The sequence below is a fragment of the Sus scrofa genome, chromosome Y (genome assembly GCF_054392235.1).
Source record: "Sus scrofa isolate SSC_HxYL_T2T_F1_AM1 chromosome Y, Sscrofa_HxYL_maternal_Yorkshire_Landrace_v2.0, whole genome shotgun sequence".
NCBI classification, from domain to species: domain Eukaryota; kingdom Metazoa; phylum Chordata; class Mammalia; order Artiodactyla; family Suidae; genus Sus; species Sus scrofa.
The window spans coordinates 17,292,042-17,312,363 of record NC_139402.1 but is presented as its reverse complement, the minus strand read 5'-3'; the positions used below and the strand labels follow the sequence as shown (position 1 = coordinate 17,312,363).

Here is a 20,322-nt window from a genome sequence, read left to right as displayed (position 1 = left end):
GAGAAATCCAGTGTTTAGGGAGGCCCCTTATAATTAAGGATTTGTATTTCCCTTGCTACCTTTAGAATGCTCTCTCCATCTTCGCCTTTTGCCATTTTTATTGCAACATGTCTTGGTGTGGGCATATTTGGGTTCAAAGTGTTGGGGGCCTTCTGCGATTACTGCATCTCGATATCTGTTTCCTAGAGTTTGGAAAGTTTGAGGCATAATTACTTCCAATATATCTTCAATCATCTCTTCTTTTTCTTCTCCTTCTTGAATGCCTTTTATGCATAGATTGGCATGCTTTATATTATCGCATAGATCTCTTATATTGCTTTTGTGTTTTTTCATTTGTCTTTCTGTCTGCTGTGCTGATTGGGTAATTTCCATTATTCTATCTTCCAAGTCACTAATTCATTCCTCTGCACTAGTCATCCTGCTCTTTAACTCAGTTTGGGTCTCTGCAAATGAATTTTCTATTTTTTTTCTATTTTTCCTTATATGTTGTAGTTCTCTCTAAAGTAATCTGCACTAATGTTTTATCTGCTCTTAACTCCTTGATAATCAGCCTTCATTTTTTCAGTATTTCCACTACTTCCCTTTTGAACTCAATGCCTCTCAGCCTCCAAAGTTCTGTTTCCTTGTTTGCCGCTTCCCATGAATTCTCCTGTCCCTTGCCTGGGAGTTATTCCTGAGCTTCTTCACCTTGCCCATGTTTTTCTTTTCCTGTCAGTTTGGGGAAGCCAAAATAGACTTGGAGGCTTACAGCTATGCAAGGGTAACTCCTTGTATTCTTTGGGTGGTTACCCTGTATTTTTGGGCATGGGTGTTTGTATATTTGCTGCTTCTTTCTTTGGTGTGAGCAGGCTATCATGCCAAGGGTGCTGAGTGTATTTGCAGGGAGAAGGCAGCAAGGGATAGTGCTGGTTATTGACGGGATCTTAGCAGCAGCAAGGACTTGCAGGAAGGTGATGCAGGTAACTCCTAGTTTCAAGGCTGAGGAGGTGATGATGAGCTTCATGCAAAATTATAAGCTGCCTGGAGCATTTGGTAGTGGCAGCAGTAGGGTGTGTGTGTATTCCCAGAGTAGTGAGAGAAAAAACAGGCAGTGTTTGGTCACAATGACCTCAGTGGTGCCCTCGGAGATGATTAGGACCACAAGTGGTAGCAGGCCATGCCCACCTCTGGAGTCAGAGGTAACCATGGTGGTTTGCCTCACAACTGTAGATGCTGGGAAGAAGCACCCTGTCCCTCTTAGCCCACACAGGAGGTGCTGCACCTGCTGCTCCTAGTTGCAGGGCCTTGGCAAAGGACAGTTTCCAAGCATCTGGGTGCTATCTGGAGCATCTGGCAGTGACAGCTGCAGGGCCAGTATGATCCTAGGGGTGTGAGAGCAACAGTTGTTGGTGCTCAATTGCGGCACCATCTCTGTTTTCTGACCTCTTAGGTGACTGTGGTCACAGGCTGTGACCTGCGGCTTCTGAGAGGAATACTTTGGTTTGACCCTGGTGCCTGTAGAGTACACAAGAGGCACCACATTTCACTTAGCCCCTGCTGTACTAAGCCTGCACCAGAGGTGCCTGGCTGCCTCTAGCCTGCCCAAGATGAATCCAGGGTGCTGTAGCCCAAGCAAGTGGCTTCTTGCCACCCATAGCCTGCATCAGGAGCAACCTGCCCTCGGAGAGCCTGTGCACATGTGAGCAGGGAGATTTCTTTGGGGCTCACCCCTCCTCCCCTTGCCCTCCCCAACAATAGTGCCTTGCTTTTGTAGACAAAGAGAAGTACTTTCTTTTTTTTATTTATTTTATTTTCCCACTGTACAGCAAGGGGGTCAGGTTATCTTTACATGTATATATTACAATTACAGTTTTTCCCCCACCCTTTGTTCTGTTGCAACATGAGTATCTAGACATAGTTCTCAATGCTATTCAGCAGGATCTCCTTGTAAATCTATTCTAAGTTCTGTCTGATAAGCCCAAGCTCCGGATCCCTCCCACTCCTTCCCCCTCCCAACAGGCAACCACAAGAAATACTTTCAACTCCAAGAAACATTGTAACATGACTGCTGGTAGGACTGAAAACAATTTTTCCGAATGTGGCTCCAGAAAGGTGGCGAAACAGAAACATGAAGCTGCCAAGTCAGACAGATTCTACATCTTCAACGGATTTGTTAATCATGCTAAGGTTTGGCATTAAAGACCAGCATAATTATTTAAGCCTCTCTTTGTGGAAAGCAAGAACGCAACCTATAAGTGTGCACCAGGAAATATAAAGGGGAGGAAATAAAGGCACACCTAACCCGGAGAGTTTGAGCATTTTAAAGCAATAATGATACCCCCTCGTTTTTGTTTTGTTTGTTTGGTAAATGTTTCATTCGAAACTACCACCATGTGCTGATGGTGATGCAATCGCTGATTATGTCATTGGTCTTCATTATTGCAGTTATGGTGCACTTATGGACATGGGTCCTGGGGAAGCTAAACTATGCTGTAGTTTGGAGGATGAAATGTATTTTCCAACTTATGCTTATCTTTTTCTTTTTGTCTTTATAGGGCCATACATTTGGCATATGGAGGATCCCAGGCTAGGGGTCAAACCAGAGCTGTGTCTGCTGGCCTAAAACAGCCATAGCAATGCTGGAACTGAGCAACATCTGCACTTTGATCACAGCTCATGGCAACTCTGCCTCTTTAAAACCCCCTGAGTGAGGGCAGGGGTTGAAGCCACTTCCTCATCAGCACTAGTTCGGTTTGTTAACTTCTTAGCCATGGTGGGAACCCCATGAAATTTATTTTATTTTTTTTTTTGTAATGAAGACAATCTTGTCAGGTAAGATCCAAGTTCCCTTTGAAATAACAGAGTATAATGCAGCTGAGAAAATGCTACATAAAGAATATGTATTTTCCCTTTCAAAATTGAACTTCATCTGCCCCTCTTTCCCTACCATCTTAATTTAGGCATCCATTCAATACAACCTGGACTATTTCAGAAATCACTTAACTCCCACTGTCTTTTTCCTTAGTTGCATTTTCTTTTTTGAAACCGTTATCATCAAGGAGGCATGTCAAATATTCCTGTCTAACTACCAAAATTTTCAAATATGGAAAAACCACAAAACAATCTGGCATTGAAAACCACTAAAAAGACAAAAGGACAACTAACAATGGGAGAAAATTGTTTCTGACCATGCAACTAAGAAGGGATTAGTCTCTAAAATATACAAACACCTTATACAATTCAACCACAAAAAAGCCAACAACCCAATGGAATAGGGGCAAAAGACCTGCATAGACATTCCACAAAAGAATATATATACAGGTGGTCAGAAAGCACATAAAAAATTCTAAACATCATTGTTTCTTAGGGAAGTGAAAATACAAATTACTATGAGGTACCTTTCTCACCTGTCAGAATGGCCATCCTTAACAAGTCCACACATAAAAAAAATGCTGGAGAGGGTGTGGAGAAAAGGAAACTCTCCTACACTGATGAAAGGAATGTCAATTGTTACAACCATTAAGGAAACCACCATGGAAATACTTCAGAAAAGTAAGTATAGAACTAGTACCTGACCGACCCAGAAATCCCACTCTTCGGCATACAGCTGAAAAAAAACTTCCCTTGAAAAAGACACAAGCACATGTATGTTCATTGCATCACTGTCCACAAGAGCCAAGACAGGGAAATAACCTAAATGTCCATTGAGAAGATTGGACTAAGATGTGGTGTGTATGTGTTCCATATACACACACATACACACAATGGAACCCCGACTCAGCCATAAAATGAACAAAGTAATGCCATTTGCAGCAACATGGCTGGGATTAGAGAAGATCATGCTAAGTGAAGTTACTCAGAAAGAGGAAGGCGAATACAATACGATATCACATATGTGTGGACTGTAACAGATGGCACAAGTGGAACTTTCCACCTGAACGAAACTCATGAATGTGGACAACAGTGTTTGGGTTGCCAAAGGGGAGGCGGCAGGATTGTGATGGACTGGAAATCGGGGGTTAGAAAAGGTGCAACGTATTGCATGTGGAGTGGGTATGCAATGAGATCATGCTGTAAATCAATGGGAACTACATCTAGTCACTTTTGATGGAGCACAACGGAGGGTTATGTGAAAAAACAGGATGCGTACGTGTATGGGTGTGGGTCTTGGGTGGTTGGGGTGGTGTGTGCCTGGGTCACTTTGCTCGACAGTAGAAACTTGACAGAACATGGGAAACAAGCTATGATAGAAAAAATAAACATCATTTTAGAAAAAGAAACACAGCCCTTAATTGTTTCATAAATGAAGTAATTGCAACTATGAAGATGAACATATATGTTTATTTTTGAAATAAAGGAATTGCAGGAAATTGTTGACATTTGCAAGCATAAATGTTCATCTTCACTATCCTGCAGAATGTATAGACCGTTGATAGGTCAAAATTAGGATGGTGTTCAAATAATGAAGAGGATGGAGGTGTTGGCCTTGACAGAGAGGCAGCAGAGGTATCAGTGGCCATTGGCAATGGGAACCACGGATGGTTGGTTGGTTGAGGGTTAGACAAAGGGCCCTCTCTTGGTGGTATATTCTGATATCTGGTTGGAAAAGGGGACGACTTCACCGTCATTCCAAAATAACCACTCGGGAAGGGAGAAATAAGGTGGTACTGAGACATGGAAGTGGTAGTTGTAATGAAATTCACAAGGTGGCCACTTGCTGGAGAGTAGCTTCTTTTGTGAGTGCGTATGAAACGTGGTCAACTGATTTAAAGTAGCATGTTGAGCCACGACAGTTTGTCCTTTGGTCTGGCTGATGCTGATGATGTAGAAGAAACGTCACTTCTCACGGGGGTAGTTGTATTAGAAATTCTCTGGCTGGTAGAAGGCCTTCTTACTAAAGGCACATGTAAATTTGTGGAGGTTGAAAATGCATTTTCTCCACGAGTTTCTGCTTCAAAATCAGAATTATGATTATCCACCTTACGCCCTGTTCTAGAGTGTTTCTTGCTGCAACCTTGAAGTAGAGAAGCCAATACTGGAGAAGCATTTTTATACGTGACTCTTCTTTTCCTCCTTACCAACAGTTGAGGACAGCCTCATTTAAAGTTTGGATTATGGTAGAACTGCAGCTAAAACCAAGGAGAAATTTATTTAATGGTATTTGAAACAAGGACATGAGGAGACAGAAACCATAATATCTGACTCTTTGCATCATATGGAGTTAATATCATGAGACAATACACGTCCATTGCTAATATTTTCAAAAATGTTCTTAGTGGTCACAGCCAACTATTGTCCTCAAGGAAAAGTGTCTGGTATATCTACATTAATAGTATTAGGCTCTGTGGCCTGCATTTTTTGAGGTTCATTGACAAGCCTCAAGGAGGCTAGGACAATGATTTATCATCCCAAATATTTTATGACCAAGCCATCCTCAATTTAAAAATGTTGAACATGGATGTTCCTGTCGTGGCACAGTGGTTAACGCATCCGCCTTGGAACCATGGGTTTGCGGGTTTGATTCCTGGCCTTGCTCAGTGGGTTAAGGATCTGGTGTTGCCATGAGCTATGGTGTACTTTGTAGATGTGGCTTGGATCCCACGTTGCTGTTACTCTGGCGTAGGACGGGGGCTATAGCTCCAATTCAACCCCTAGCCTGGGAACCACCATATGCCATGGGAGTGGCTCAGGAAATGGCAAAAAGACAAAAAATAATCATCATAATAAAAATGGAACAGTACTTCATCCCACTTTCAAGGTCTACTTTGACCCTATATGGATGGACATATTTGCACATGTCCAAAGAGAATTTTATACACTCCCTCTATAAGTAGTAACTGGAAATTTCTTAATGCCTTGTTCCGAGCAGAGACTTCATTTTCTTCTGCCAGAAAGTCAGCTAGTGAGGCACATCTTTGAAAATTCCTTTGCAGCTTATTAAATGCATAGGGGTTAAGCTGTCGAACTCAGCTTTTCATACTCTCAGTTTCAAATATTCTGAAGGGAGACTTTCTCTCCAGAACTTCTTTCTTGACGCATTCTTCATTAATCACTATCAAGGTTCCATTTGCTTCCCACCAAGTGGACTTAAAGTGATCACTTTCAGCAGTTTTCCAAAGTTTTCTGGGAAAGGGCAGAGGAAGAAAATCATCGTCTTCATCTGGTTCAATGGCACACAATGTGCGACATGGCTTTTTTATCAGGGAGCCTTCAGACAAAGCCCGAAAAGCCGTTTCTTCAATCTGAGACCTCAAGTCCAAGTCCCCAGTGATTGAGTTATCACACCATGGAGGTGTAATGGAGGATTCTGAACCAGTTGGTGCATCTTTAGGAGACACAGGTTGCATTTCTGAAGGAGCATGTGCCATCTCAGATTAGTTTCTCTGCAGCTACTCTTCTCAACAGCATGCTTTTTGAACTCTGCAGTTTTAAATGCTGCTTTGGTAAGCTTACAGAGATAAAATCGCCCATGCATCACAATGGTTGCTAAGCTAAGTAGCTGTCAGATGACAGGTCTCCTAGCATTCTGAGCATAACCTTCAGTCAGTGCTTATTTTCCTATGAAATTGGTCCAGTTAACATAAAATATGAGCTCCTTACTTAAACAGTAACCCCCCCTAACAAAAGTGCGATCAGCAAATTCCCATTCCAATGGAATCTTTTTAATAAGTAAGAAAACCCATCACATAAATAAATCCATTTCATCCCAGAAGTAAACATAAATTCCCTATTATAAACATACACATTTGGTGCCTGTTATTAAGGCCTGGAAAATGGGACCAAAAAAACCAGTAAAGTGAAACATATGGTATGTATCACTTCCCAGTTTATAACTAGAATCTATGCCGCATCTGTATTCAGAAAAATCTTAGCCAGGATTTCCCTGGCAGCTAGCTTGTTAAGAATCTGTTGTTGTCACCGCTGTGATCTGGGTTCAATCCCTGGCCTGGGAAATTCTGCATGCCCCAGGTGCAGTCCATAAAATAAAAATTAAAAAAAAAAGAAATAAAGGAAACAAACACACACACACAAAAACACAACCTTTATCACTGAGCAAGACACGGAAGGTCCCTGGGCACCAAGCAAAATATCTATAGCCATCGAGATATAGAAAGAGGGATAAATGCTGTGGTTAGGAGAGGAAATTTTGGGAAGCACCATCCAAAGGGATATGAGATTTCCTTGTGGATTGAGGCCAATATTTCACAACTGGAGAAGTGATGGGTGTACAACATTCTGAAGATAATATAAGCCATTGCATTGAATACGTTAAAATTCATACACAATGTTTTCACATTGTTAAAAACTGACAGTGATTTGCTATCACTAATTTTAGCACATAGAGTTTTCTGTGTATCCTACGTAAGTAGTCTGTGTGTTAAACAATATTCCTAATATTTTCTCCTTTGGATGGCTGAGAGAGGAATTCACAAGGCCAATTGGTATTCACTAGGGCATCAGAAAGTGAGGGTCTGAGCTCTAGATGGCATCAGCCTTAACTGCAAGGAGGTGTTAGGCTTACAAAGCACCTGTGGTGGGAATCCGTGGATGAAGTCCATGCTGGGAACCGGTTGCAGGGACAATGAAGAAGGAGGGGAAGGTCAAAGGAAGTGTAACGGCTCGAGTCCCATGATGTAGAGCAGTTACTCCCTGTAAGAGGTTAAGCTCTGCAGGCAGTTGTTTCCCACAGGTCATTGTTTCTTGCTGCCCAACTTGAGCATCCACATACTGGGAGGGGGTGTCCACAGCAAGTCTCTCAGGTGAACTGCAGCGGTTGGGGTGTATGGGGGTCTGTCTCCATCCTCCTGGAAACCTGTCATTCAAGCCTTCCATTATAGGGGATAGGGGTGACCATCTACTCTTCTCTATCTGCTTCCTGCTGGCCTGGGGTGACAAGTACTGGGTGGATGGACATGGTACAAGCTACCGTAGAGGTTGGGAAGTAAAGAAAAATGAGTTTAAATAGGAGTTTAGGATGTAGGTTGATACCAGTATTGTTGAAGGAGGGCTTCCTTTTTATCTGAGGAGGTTTTAACACTTGGTGTGGTATTAACCCATAAATCACAGGAGCTATTGGTCATAACGCATGTTGTCTCCTTTCTGTTGCTGTATGAGGAGACCTTGAAAGTGTAAGGTTGCCGCTGCCAGCTGATGCAGCTTTGAGAAGCATCGGTGGCATCATGTCTGACAGGGCACATAAACCCTAAGATCTTAGCCAGGCAAGGCTTGCCTAAAATTACTCCTGAAATATTTTCTCGTCTTCCTTGGATGTCTGGCCCACAGCTACTCCATTCTGCCTCTTCTCCCTACTGGCCCATGCAGATGCCATGGTTAATGATCTCTGTATTTCTAGATGAGAGAAGAGGCAAGAATTTGGGGCCATAGAAATGCTCACCTGAAATCGAACTGTCTGAAGGCATGTACCTCTCTTCTGGTCGCCTCCCTGAGCTCTGCTCAGCAGGTGCTGCAGGGAAACAGCTGCTGTGGCTCAAGTTTTACTCCAAGGAGAGCCTGAAGGCAAGTGCTATACTTGAGGTCACAGTTGGCTATAAGCCCCCATGGTCATTGACAGTTTTGACAGGCATTTTAGGACCATTTCATCCCACAGTGCTAGGAATGAACATCCCTCATTCTGGCCAAGAATTCACAGATAGGCCACTCAATGTGCTAATACTGGACAAGGCCATGTTAGGAGTAGCCAAAAGTCTCTGGACCACCTGACTTGCCAGTCTATTATGGTCCAGGAAAATATTCCTTCTTATTGCATTTTCCCATACTTAGAGGTCACCGATCTCATATGGAACTGTCTATCATTTTCAGTGATTCAGGCACACATTGGAAATGCAGGAAGTAGCAATTTTCTGAAAACAGTGAATAAAAATCACACAGAGACACTCATGCTGAGAGAAGGAATTCAGAAAGAGAAAGACAAATACCATATGATATCACTGATATCTGCAAGCTACTATACAGCAGAAATGAAGCTTTCCACAGAAAAGAAAAACATGGACTTTGAGAATAGATGTATGATTCAAGGGGGTGCAGGAGGCAGAAGGGAGGGAGTGGGAGTGAGTGGGAGCTTGGGGTTAATTGATGTAGACTATTGCCTTTGGAATGGATGAGCAGTGAGATCCTGCAGTGTAGCACTGGGAACTATGTCTATTTGCTTACGATGGAGCATGACAATGTGAGAAAATAGGGTACACCTGTGTGTATAACTGGCTCACAATGCTGTATAGTAGAAAATATAATGATGTATTGGGGAAATAAAATAAAAGTGAAACCTCTTCTGATAAGGAGTGAAAAAATAAAATTAAAAAAATATATAGAAAGAAGAATTGGTAATGTCATAAATAAAAATTATTTCCTAAGTGTTTTGTACCTTTAGTGTCCTCCTTTCCTTTTTACTACCTTTCTTTGCATTTCAATGTTTTTCCCTCTTTATTTTTCATCTTTATTATACTACAATTTATATATATTGTGTTGTGACAATTTCTGCTATATAGCATATTGACATATATATACGCATGTGTGTGAGAATATAGACATGTATATATGTAAGTATGCATATATTTATGCATATTCTTTTTGCATTTATCTTCCATCATATGCCATCCTATGAGGTTGAGTATAGTTTCCTGTTCTATTCAGTAGGGACTCCTTGCTTATGATTTCTAAATGTAAATGTTTGCAACTACTAACCCCACTCTCCTTGTCAGTTCCACCCACCCCTTCGCACGTTGGCTACCACAAATTATTTCTCCATGGCTGCGATCAGTTTCTCCTTTTAGACAGGCTCATTGTGCCACATTTTAGATCCCATGTATAAGTGGTATCATGTGGCATTGTTCTTTCTTTTTATGACTTACTTCAATTAGTATGAGAATATCTATTTACATCTAGGTGGAGGCAAATAACATTATCTTGGTTTTTATAGTAATGTGTAATTGATTTATAATATTTCTTTAATTTCTGTTTTACACCAAATTGGCCGAGTCATACAGAGTCCCCTGTGCTGTAGAGGATGACCGAATGGCTTATCCATTAGAAATGTAAGCGTTTGCATCCACCAACCCCAAACTCCCTCTCCACATTTCTCCCTCCCTTAGACATCCAGACTGTGCTCTCCATGGCCATACTCTTTTACTGTTCTGCAGATAGTTTCATCTGTGCCATATTTTAGATTCAACATAGAAGTGATTTTGTGTGGCTTTATTGTCTTTCTCCTACTTAATTTACCTAATATGAGAATCTCTATGTTGCTGCAAATGGTATGATAAATGAAGATTCTTTTTTATGGCTGATTAGTATTCTGTCGTGTATATATACATCTTCTTAACCCATTCATGTCTTCGCTATTGTGGATAGTGCTGCTGTGAGCATAGGGGTGCATGAATTTTTCTCAAAGTGAGTTTTGTCTAGATGGATGCCCACGATTAGGATTGTTGGATTGAATGTTAGTTCTATATTTAGTTGAAAGTCCAGGGTGGTAGAACTGATCATTTGTGGAGGGCTCTTTCCATTTGAAATGCTTCACACTGATTGCTATTTTCCCGTCAAAGCTCCAAAGTTCTTCTTCTGTCCTGTCTGCTCACCTCGCTGTTGTTGGGGAACTGCCCAGTGTCCAGGAGTTCTTCCCCATTCCTCTTCACTCTTTTTTTCTTCTTTGTTTTGTCCTCCCCAGTTTTGTGAAGTTATTCTTGATCATTGGAATCCTGGGACCTTCCATCACCATTTAGCAAATATTTTGTGCAATTCTTCCACATACAAAAGAATTTTTCAATGTATTTGTGGGAGTATGTGAGCCTCATGTCTATTGCTCTGCTGCTATCCTTTTTCTTCTTTTCTTTTTGAAAGGGGAGTTTTGCTATATGTAATATTCTTGGTTAACATATTTTTCTATTAGTGCTTGAATCAATCACCCTACTCCCTGTAGCACTGATAATCTTATATTCCCCCTGATGAGTGATGGATTCATTTTTTCTTGCCTCTTTTAAGATAATCTCTTTAATTTCCCCATTCTGACAACACTGTGTTTGGATGAGATCTCTTTGGATGTATCCTACTTGTAGCACACTTAGACCAGGAAGTGTGCATGTCATTTTCTTTCTTCAGATTTGGGGTGTTTTCAGCTTAGACTTCCCCAAATAAGCTTTATGACATTATTCTCTTTCCTTCTGGGATTCCAGTGATAAATATATGATAGAGAGATGATAAATAGATAGATAGATAGATGATAGACAGACAGACAGATAGAGAGATGATATATAGATAGATAGATAGATAAATAGATAGATAGATAGATAGATAATAGATAACAGATAGATAAATAGATGATAGATCCACTTGACAAAGTTCCATCAGCCTTTTGGATCCCTTTCAATTTCTTCACTTGTTTTTTGCTTTGCACCTCTGATTTTATTACTTCAAATGAGCTGTCTCAAGTTCACTCATTCTTCTACCTGATCAAAACTGCAGTTGACCCCTCTGGTCAATTTATCAATTCAGTTATATTTTTTAGCTCTTGGATTTTTTATGACTTTGTTAATATTCTCATTTTGTATTTGCACCACTGTCCTGGTTTGATTTCACTGTCAACCTGTGTCCTCCATTAGCTCAGTGAGTATTTTAGGGCAGTTGTGTTAAAAAATTGTGTGAGGTAATTTGGGGATTGAATTCTGTTAGGTTTCCAGAATCTCATTTTGGAAACCTTGGTGCACAGTGGAGTCTTGTGATGTTTTCATGGCATTTCAAAACCAGACACCTTCTCCTAACTTTGTGCAAATGAAGCCTGTACCAACCTCCCCAGCTAAAGGTACTACGATCTCTCTTCTGCTGTCTTGATCTTCTTGATGTCTGCTTGTGAGTGCACATGGGGTGGTGCTTGTCTCCATTTTCAGTTGTCTTCACAACTAAGACTGCCACCTGCCCAGTGGCCTTGTCAATCCTTCCAGTCAGGTGAGATAGAAATCAATCTCTGGCTAGCCCCCAAACAAATCAGAAGGTTGGATCCACCTTGTTGTTTCCATTCTGCTGGAAGGCCCGGGCATGAAGAGTTTTCTCCCGATGGTACCATGCTCTGTATGACCTAGGGATTGGACACAGACAAGCACATGAAATAGGTTGAATTTTCTACCCCTGTGGCCTGGGTACTCAACTGATCTCTTTAGTTCTCTTGAAATTGTCCTTGTTCCTACATTTTTGGTAACTCGCTTCCTTGGTGGGGGAACAAAAGTCCATACAATGACTAAACGATCAGGAAAGGAAAGTCGTGGTGGTAGGAAAGTAATTCAGAGATATTTTTGAATATATTTAATGTTACATGTAAAATGTCACTTGCAGGCACAGATTATAAAACAAACTTAACACTAGAAATAGATTAGTTGTTCAACTGGTGTTTCATACGTAACCCCACACAAATAAAATGGAAAAAATTATACAACTATCCTAAATTTAAAAAGCACTAAATTATAGGAAATGAGTGGATTTGATAAAACTACACTCACATAATATTTTAGAGTTCAAGACCCATGTAAATGGAAGCAATCAAAATGATGTAATAGTAACTGATTAGAGAGCATGTATATATCTCAGCAGATAATATGCTTTCTCTTGCATCCTTTGCTAAGTCTGGGGTTGTTGGAAGAAGCCTGCCAAACAACCCTACTTCTTTCCCTTCCTGAAACATATGTGTAAATGCAAATAAGTTTAAGAAAATTGTCAATAAAACATTTTAGGCGATTTCAAATTTGTCAGAACATTACTATAGTAAAGTATTTACAATCACATATGCCTGTTATAATTACCATTACTATTGACTAATTTAGTAAGTAGCATAAAACAGTAGCTAATAAGCTATTTGCTTAAAGTGTATATTAACAATAAACGAGGTCAATAACTGTTTCAAGTCTTGACTATGAATACTAAGAAAGATTTGGTAGATTGGCAATGAAAACAACAGGCTAACTTACACTATTTTTCTCTGTCTACAGGTGCTAAGGCAAGAGATAGCAGTATTACATATTTCACTAGCACAGTCTCCCTCAGAATTTAGTTTCAAAAGTTCTTATAATAACAACCATCATTGAGATAATTAAATTCTTACTCAGTAGTTGGTAGGTATCTATGAAATCTATGAGCTGCAATTTTCTACAAAAAGATGTTGAAATGATAATTTTTGGCCTCAAGGTGTCTATTCTGTGTAAGCTTTAATCAAATAAAATGTGGTCTACCTGTCATGTGCATGTATATATTGTAATAAGCATGAGATTTCAATTTTATAACACACTTGCTCAGAATTTTTTTTCATTTTAAAACTACTGATTAATTATGACCGTAAAGAAAACTCTAAAATACTAAAAAGTATAATGAATATTTGTTGTTTTTATTTTATGTACAAATTAGTTCATGAAATGGCTGTACAACAGCTACAAACTGATATGGCAAATCTGCATGCACACACACACACGGACAGTTGAAAATGGTAAACTACAGGGATAAATTTGTGAGATTATTTTTTTCTTTTGCATCAATCTCATAGACTTGACTGTGAAGAAAAAGAACAGCAATGTATTGTGTGCCTAAAATATATGAAGATGTAACATTCCTGACAAGAGTATGAAGGCCGAGGAGACAATAAATGTACAGATATGGGTTATTTCACAATACGTGAAGAGACACATTATCTCCTTAACATAGTTTGTCATAAACTAAGTTGTACATACCAAGACTTAAAGAAATAACTAGTACAATGAAAAAAAAGAATTACCACTAATAAACCTGAGAAAGTAAGTAGAAAATAACTTACCAGATTAATTTAAAATTAAGTAGGTATTAAAGAAAATGGGAATAAAGAATGGATTGAGAAAGTGAAAATTATTTAATAAAACATTAACTGTTGTAAATGGTTTGCTTCTCTGTAGTACAGGGTATTCTACTCAATATTGTGTAGAAACCTATATGGGCAAAAAAAAAAAAAAAATCCAAGGGGAAAAAAACGGATGTAAGCATAGGTATAACTGATTCATTTTACTGTGCACCTGAAACAGTACATTGTAAATTAACTATGCTTCTAAATAAAATTAAAATTAAGAAAATGTAAATAGCCCAAATGTCCCAATGAAAGGGAAAAATCTTTCTGGATTTGATATTTTAAAAATAAGATCTTTGTGTATGTTTTAGAGCATGTTCTACTTTCCTTCCTTCACATGAATCTTGCCAGTTTCCCCAGCACCCTTTATGGAAGAGACTATATTTCTTCCACTGTATGTTCCTTCCTCCTGTGTCATAGATTAGTTGACTATAGTTGTTTGGGTTTATGTCTTGGCATTATATTCTGTTCCATTAATCTGTTTCTGTTTTTGTGCCAGTACCATATATTTTCAGATAACTGTGGCTTTGCATATTGTCCAAAGTCAAGGAGCCTGATTCTTCAATTTCAAATGTTCTTCTTCAATGCTGCTTTGCCAATCTGCAGTCTCTTGTATTTCCATGGAAATTTTAAGATGTTCTTTTCTAGTTCTGTAAAGAATGTCCTTGGTAGTTTGAAAAGTATTGCATTCAATCTGTAGGTTGCCTGGGGTAAAAGAGTCATTTTGACCATGTTGATTCTTTCAATCCAACAGCATGGTATATCTTTGCATCTCTTTGTGGCATCTTTGATTTCTTTCATCAGCATCTTATGCTAGTTGAAGTATAGAATTTGTCCCTTTAGGCCGGTTTATTCCTAGGTATTTTAATTTTTTGATGTGATGGTTAATAGGACAGTCCCTCTGATTTTTCCATCTGATCTTCCATTGTCAGTATACAAACATGCAAGTCATTTCTGTGTATTAACTATACATCCTACTACTTTGCTAAATTCACTGATGGGCTCTATTAGTTTTCTGGTGCTGTCTTTAGGGTTTTCTTGGTATAGTGTCTTGCCATTTGCAAATAGTGATAGTGGTACTTCTTCTTTTCCAATTTGGATTCCCTTTTAATTATTTTTCTTCTCTGATTGCCATGGCTAGGACTTGCCGAACTATGTGGAATAGCATTGGGGAAAGTGGACATCCTTGTCTTGTTCCTGATCTTAGTGGAAACATTTTCAGTGTTTCACCATTTGAGAATGAGGTTAGCTATTAGTTGCAATATATGGCTTTTATTATGTGGAGGTAGGTTCCCTCTATGCCCACTTTCTGGTGAGGTTTCTTTTTTTTAATAAGAAAAATGTGTTGAATTTCATCAGAAGGATTTTCTGCATCTACTGAGATGATTGTGGTTTTTATTTTTCAGTTGTTGATGTGGTGTATCACACTGATTGATTTGCAGATATTGGAGTACCTTTGCATCCCTAGGATAAATCCCACTTGGTCATGGCATATGATCCTTTTACTGTGTATTTGAATTCTATTCGGTAAAAATTTGGTGAGGATTTTGATATCTAGGTTTATCAGTGATGTGGCTGTGTGATTTTCTCTTTTAGGTGATACCTTTGTCTGGCTTTGGTATCATGGTGATGTTGGCTTCCAAGCGTGAGCTTCAGGTTCTTTTTTTCCTCTGCTATTTTTTGAAGGGTTTAAGGAAGCATAAGCATTAACTCTCCTCTAAATATTGGATTGAATTAGCCTGTGGAGCTATTAGGTCCCAGACATTTGGTTTTTGGTGGGGGGGGGAATTTTAGTCACATTTTCAATTTTGGTACTTGGGATTGGTCTCTTCATATTTTCTATATCTTCCTGGTTCAGTCTTGTAAGAAGATTGTAAGAATCCACCTATTTTATTGGCATATAGTTGGTTCTAGTAGTCTCGGGATCTTTTGAATTTCTGTGGAGTCTGTTGTAATATCTCCTTTTTCATTTCAAATTTTACTGATTTGACCCCTCTCTCATTCTTTCTGGATGGGCCTAGCTAGAAGTTGATCAATTTTATTGATCTTTTCAAAGAGCCAGCTCTTGGTTTCATTGATCATATCTATTACTTTGTCTTTATTTCACTTACTTCAGCTCTGATATTTGTGATTTCTTTCCTTCAGCTTATTTTGGGCTTTGTCTGTTCTTCCTTCTCTAGCTGTTTTAGGTGTAAGTTTATGTTGTTTATTTGAGCTTTTTCTTCTTTCCTAAGTTGTATGGCTATAAAATCCCCCCCCCAGAACTGCTTTTGATGTGTCCAGGAATTTGTTAGTGAGGATAGGGTGAAAACTGGAACCAATTAGCATTGCTTGTGTATACAGGACAATGGACAGTATATAGATACAATAGAATATTAATTATATTTAAATACAAACAAATGCAACAAAATGGGTGAACCTTGAAAATATAATGGTATGCATAATAATGCACACCCTAAAGGACAAATTTTTATTACTACATAAATCTCAGATAATTAGAATGTATTTATATGTTACCAGATACAGAGGGTAAATGATAAAGGGAGATATTATCTGGTTACTAAGTTGCTGTTTAGAGTAGCCTTTTAAAAGCAAGAAAATGAATTGTGTGTGATTATTGCACAGCAATATAAATGTACCCAAGCCTCTGCATTATACAGTTGAATGTCATCTAAATAGTAATATGTCATATATATTTTACAGCTAAAATGCAATCCCCAAAATTATTGTTATATTAAAGTACAGTCAATTCACAATGTTTCTTCAATTTCTGTCAAACAATAATGTGACCCAATCACACACATTTCCCTGTGCTGTACTGTAGGGCCCCATTCCCTATAGATTCTACATGTAAATTTCCAAACCCAAACTTCAAACTGCAAAAAATTCCTACAAATCAAAAACAACAACATATGATCAAAGTATATGTTTTCTTCATGAAACATACACTAGGTATAAAAGCGTGGATGCAGTAGAAAAACATAAGTTAGTAGTGAAATGCAACACATGTCCTCCTAGTGCTAGTCATTAAATAGCTGGATGTTATAATAATATCAGAGTACATTTCAGAGAAAAACATAAATATGCATATAAGTGATGTCAATTCCTAATGTAAGAGAAAAACTGATGCCCCAAAAGCAATTCTGCTAAGAGAAAGCTCCAGACTTTATGGTGTTAGACTTTCTGTGATAGAAATGCTCTCCCACTTCTGTTGTTTACAATCCCTCAAAAAGTTATACTGTCCACATCTGTAACAGAATTACGGTATGAAAATTTCTCTAAAAAAAAAAAACCTGAAGAAATTGTGTAAATAGATAACAAATCAAGAGCGTATTGAACTTTTGGCACATAGAGACATGATCATCATATCACCATAGTATCTCTTACATAGACTGGATAGAACTCAATGAATAAATGTACCTGGCATCAAGATGAGTCTGAAGGAAATAACTTCATTGACAAAAGGCAATACTTTGCTGGTGCCTGAAAGAATGATCTTGAAAGCAGGATTTGGGAAGATAGAATTTAAAATTGTTTGAACATCTAAGTGTTGATGTGCCTGCTGCCAAAGAAAAAGCGGAGAAGAGGACCTCATTATTTTAAAATTTTTGATTGATTTTTTTCATTACAATGGAGTGATATTTACTGTCAATCATTTAGAAAATACAGTTTGCAAAAAGAAAGTTAAGCATTGACTAGTTCTCTCCATCAGCTGAAAAGAATAGCAGCAAGAATTATTTTATCAACTTCTAAAATAAACAGGTCATCAAATAGTAAATGAAGGAAAGTTCCTTTTCTAAAATATAAAAGCTTCAACTAATAGACGAGTATCAGAACTAATATATCAGCAATTTTTCTTTCTGTTTGTTTTCCTTAGCACCACTCTTTGTGGCATAATGGAAGTTCCCAGGCTAGGAGTCTAATCAGAGCTGGAGCTGCTGATCTAAACCACAGCCACAGAGACACCACATCTGAGCCATGTCTGTGACACACACAGAAGCTCAGAGGCAATGCTGTATACTTTACAAACTGAGCAGGTTCAGGGATTAATCCCACATCCTCATGGATACGAGGCATGTCCCTTACCAATGAGCCATGATGGGAACTCCCAATACATTTGCAATTTTGATGATTTAATAAATCCAGACAAGGATTATTAAAGGCTGCTAAAACCAGTAGCTAAAACTCTGAAAAGAAACTTCATAATTATGAGAGACGCTATTTGGGTCTTGCTGCAGCAAGTGTGGAAATGAGAATAGGGAGGTGGACAAGGAGATGCCATCTTGTCATCACCATCCATCTTGGTGAACCTAAGGTGAGCCAGATGAGGGCCTTGAGAAAAACAAAGGCATTCGAACTTGAGAAAGTCTGGGGCCGGATTTTTCTAAAGATATTCAAAAACAGGTAGATTGTGCTAGAGGTTAATCATCAAAGTAACAATGTAAGACATTCTGCTCAGCTATAATCCCTCTGTGTCCTGCATGTAATTAAGTTACAATAGCATGTTATACATGTAAACAAGCACTATAAAAGTGTCTCCCCTTTCTGTTAGGGGTCTATGATTGGGAAGCTATTCTCCAAGAATATGTCCATGTTAATAAAGCTGTTCTCCATCTTCCTCGAGTGGAGGCCACAGTGAGATTCCCTCAGAGAGACTGATGTTTTGAGCCACCATCATCCTTGGTTGGCACCCCAGCTTGCAGTATCAGGGCTGCCCAGTGCTGAATATAGGTGCACCTCCCTGATTTCAGGGAACTCAGGATCAGTGGGCCCTGCAGCCTCTGGACAGGTTGACTGACAAGATGGACCCAGTGTGGACTGTGGATTATCCAGGTAAGGATCCGGGGACAGGTCCTGCTCACAGGGCAGAAAATAAGACTGATCAACCCCCTGAGGGATGAGTGCACTGAGGGAAAGGATCATGAGTCAGGAACAGATTCTCCCAGTCAGAAGCTGTTGCTGACCACAGTAGTATACCTAGGGGGCTCCGGATCAGAGGGTGGGCCTGATCAGAACACCTACTCTCTCCCAGTTGGAAGTTGTACCTGACCAGAGCAGTAGCCAGGAACTGCTGGGGGAGCAGGAGGGACAGTGATAACCTCTGAGTGTGCCTTTGAGAGTGAATAGGACCAGATTTGCTTAACATCAGATTTGTTTGTGGATCCATGGCTCGAGTGGCTACAGAATCTGAGTGGGTCCTAACCTGCATTTCCGTGGTGACCTCATGAGGCTTCAAGGCTGTGCCAGGCTCTGAGGGACTCCTTCCCTTCCTGTGAGTCTGGTCCAGTTCCAGGGTTTATACAGACCAGCCATATGCCAAGAGGCACATAAACTCTCAAGAGGGGCATAGTTAGGTGGACATCTGAAAGGCCACCTTGTGAGAAGGGGGCACTCTCCCTTGTTTCCTCTGTGTCACGCACACAGTGTGGCCACACAGGGCAGGACTTATCTTGGAGCTACCTAATCTGATCCTGTTCCTGGACCACCGAGTGTGCTGCTTAGGAAAGGGATGTATGAGTCAGGGAAGGTTGTGCCCATAGAAACTGGGAGGGGCACTCTTTAAAGGGTTAAGCCAGGAAACGTTGACTTTACCAGTTTACAAACTATGCACTAAGGATTTTTGGGACTCTCTCACTTGTCCCCTCTGCTGTGATACCCCTCCTTTTGATCTAAGTTGGGAGACACCCCCTGCACAGTATTTATGGGATGGCTGGCACATTTGACTGCTGGTACATGTTTGCACTCATTCTCCAGTGATCCCACGAAGGTGGCATCAAAGGACAGAAGAAAGAAGAATATGTATGAGGAATCTTACAGTGGTTGGATGTTTTGGGTCACATCAGTCAAAACCAGTTTCTAGTTTGAGACACTTAGCAGGTAAGGCATTATATATTCCAGTGGTAGCAGAGGCCACCTGTGAGCTCCACTGCTTCCAGGAGTGGAGGAGACAAAGGTACTTGGGATATAAGTAAGTGAAGAGGAAACCTAGATGGGAAGTGGAGTGCTGAAGTTGACAGCGTTAGAAGGCATGATTAGAAATTTCAAAATGTGACTCTATGGTTTTCCATTCTTCCATTCTTCCTTTCTTTTTTTTCTTTTTTTTTTGGGGGGTTGGATGGTCTCCTGTTATTATCTGCTTGAGTGTATTTTTTTTTCATTTTTTGCAAATGCAATATTTTGTTTTGGCTTGTGGTTGCCCTGTTTTTTAAGTATGCTAACCCCTTCCCATAATTGTGTGTTTTTACCTGATGGTCCTGTAAGTTCAAACACTTCATTACTATATTAAAATTAAGAAGAGAAACATAAAAACAAACAATAAGGGTTATTTACTTCCTAACATCCATGCCCACATTTTATGGTTTTGATGACTCTTTTTTATTTTTTTCTTTTTAATTTTATTTTATTTGAAGCATGTTCATGATTAAATCTGTATGCTGGCTTATTTGAGTGACTGCTCTCTGATTGCAGTTTCC

At 39.5% G+C, this 20,322-nt stretch overlaps 1 pseudogene; it reads right to left on the bottom strand.

Annotated features, from left to right (window-relative positions):
• Positions 1-4,319: 4,319 nt before the first annotated feature.
• On the bottom strand, positions 4,320-8,161 carry LOC146394413 (heat shock transcription factor, Y-linked-like; annotated as a pseudogene).
• Positions 8,162-20,322: the final 12,161 nt, after the last annotated feature.